A 2,758-nucleotide genomic window follows, 5' to 3' on the forward strand; every position below is an offset into this window, starting at 1 on the left:
CGAGGGCTGTGAATCTGACCAAAATTGGACCTCACGTTGAATTATCATAGGTCAAATCGAGTAGGTCAAATCCTTTGCAGCAACAATATTCATTTGAACAGTTGTCAAGTGAGCCGTGCTTTTTTACTTAAATAAATAATACATAATACAATAGACTACTTGAGTGGAGGCCACCACTAGGCGAGGGTTACACGCTTAGGCGTTCTCTACACCTCAACCCTTAAGCCTCCTTATTAGTGGCCAATCTCAAATAAATGAGGATACGAAATTCCATACCTCGGCTGGGATCGAACCCAGCGCCCTCCTGATTACCAGGCGAGCGTCTTGACCACTACGCCACCGAGGCAGGTTGTGACGTTGGTGTTAAATAAAGTATAGCGAAGCTATACTATTACTAGTAATGAGAAAGTACTGCAATCAAGTCCATTTTTTTTATTTTTTAAGAGGCTTTGATAGAGGAGAATGCAGAGGAGTTTGCACCGATGGAACTGTAACACGGAGGCTTTGATCGTTCGAAACCGGAACAGAGGGGAGGACAGGATAGAAGAATCCAGCCGTTCCGAGAACGAACTTCATTAATTGCTACGAACCATAAACGGTGATGAACACCTCTTTTTGTCTTTCAGATTTTAAAAGGCAACCCGTGTTCGGACTATGACACTAGCCGGAATTACATTATCGCGGTGTTGCCTGGGGTTGCAAGAGTTGGACAACGTCCTTATAGACGATCTGACCAAGACCTTATTGGCCCGAAGAATGTATGGAGGAGCATACTGCCTAGTATTGAAGGAAGATCACACGCAGACGTACAAACGCGCTACAGGATGGATTTTTATTATTATTATTTCTTCCAGAATCTAATCCTGGCCCAGGCGTTTTTTCTAAAGAGGTTTGATAGAGGGAACTGTAACTGGGAAGATCTTATCGGTCCCTAAAGCGAAGAGAGAGGAAGACAGGATAGAAGAAAGCCAGCCGTTCGGGAACGACTTTATTCACCTTCAGGCATAAAATCACCCAGGCGAGAGTTCGATCAGCGACCTAGCACTTACCTAGTAAAGGCAGACGCACTACACTCCAAGTAAACTAGGGTGGCAGGAGGGGTTTTCTACTTTTATAACTCGTGAATTTCTAATGTAAAAGCTTGATTTTTATGTAAGTACTTAAAGTGGACAGGGTGCGTATTTAGCCGCCCCCTTTTTTTTGGATCAAACCTACAATCCCGCTCTGAACTGGACTTAACCACCACAGTCTATTTCAGTAAATGTTCATCTTCCTTTCCCGCAGGTGGTCGCGCGCGCAGCAACGCGCGATCCCGCGCACGCGCAGCGCTCCTCTCTCGACATCCACAACAGGATATCGACACCATCAACCAAATCACCCAGACGGACAATTCGGCCCCGAGTCTCGCATCTAGCATGTCGCCGTCTCAATCAGGCCATACACGGAAACAAAATGGCGGCGGCGAGAAACAACTGGCGAGCCAAGATGGGGCGGCCGGAAATTTTTCAAGCAACGATGGCCGCCGCGCTCAATATGAACCAGGCGAATTTCGATTTTTAGGCTGGAAAATGAGCGGATATGATATGTTTCTCACAGTGGCATGTTTATAGGTGATGAGTTAAGCTTAGGGTAGGGTCTTTTGTGTTTAAAATATTTCAATTAACCTGATCAGTAATTGAAGACTTTATGCAAGAGGGTGTAATCGGCTGCATTTCAGTTTGCAATATCACCATGGAGATTTATCAGCTGAGGATATTTGATAGAGGGCGAACTGCAACCTGCCAAGGTTTCATCGTCGCCGAAATCGAAGAGACGAAGGACGTACAGCGATAGGGAGACGTTCCGAGACGACCTGTATCCCTTCAGATAAAATCCAAACGGGCGGGAATCAACCTGGCCGGCCTAGAAGCGCTTACAGGCGCAGACCGAGCTACAACCACGCTGAATAGGCTCGCAACACTCACCTTTAAAACGTCAAATCACTGAGCTTTGTCATTTCAAGGCATAAAAAAAAGCCTATTTCTTGCCTACAGATATCTCGACACCAGTTTACTAGATGTGGACGTTACAACCAACTACGTTGCGCGTCACCATTAAGAACAAAGTGCTACAACTAGCGTTGGATGATACGGTTCTTCACGGATAAGAGTTAGCGCTCAGCGCGTCGAAGCTACGGACACGCTGGTAGTGAACTATGGCTAAGGAAAGGGCGGCGAGCTGGCTGGACAGGAAACGAGAGCTGTAAAGGTACAAACGCATACTAACATGCAACGTACGTGAGCTCAGTGACGTGAATGAGTAATGGTAGCTGTCCTGAACGAGATTACCTCAATCTCTTGTGGGAAAACTTTGAAACTCCCATCTTTCTGACTCCCTTCTGACTTGCAGCAAGCCTGTGGCTAGGCGTCGAACACGACTCTGTGAGTATCGAGGGAACTGGCTAAGGGCCCAACAACTATTCAGGAAGTAATGTTTTTGCTAACACAGGAATGACTATGTCAACGTACCACTTATAATAGGGAAATTAGTTTGAATACTTGTGTCTTCACGTGACTAAGGCTCTCTCTCGCGCGCTCATGAAGCAGGTGGAGGCTCGAACCAGTCAAGGCGCGCGCGCGCTTTTAAAGAAAATTTGCGATTGGGTTCCAGTGGAAAAAAATAGGGTCCATTCCAACTGAAAAAAACCGTTGTTTTCGACGTGCACAAATCTTCAATCTTAGCCTAGCTACTTTCCTGGTGTCTGATCGTGCGGCGCCAG

This window comes from Diaphorina citri, unplaced genomic scaffold (assembly GCF_000475195.1).
Source record: "Diaphorina citri unplaced genomic scaffold, Diaci psyllid genome assembly version 1.1 scaffold1325, whole genome shotgun sequence".
NCBI classification, from domain to species: Eukaryota; Metazoa; Arthropoda; class Insecta; order Hemiptera; family Psyllidae; genus Diaphorina; species Diaphorina citri.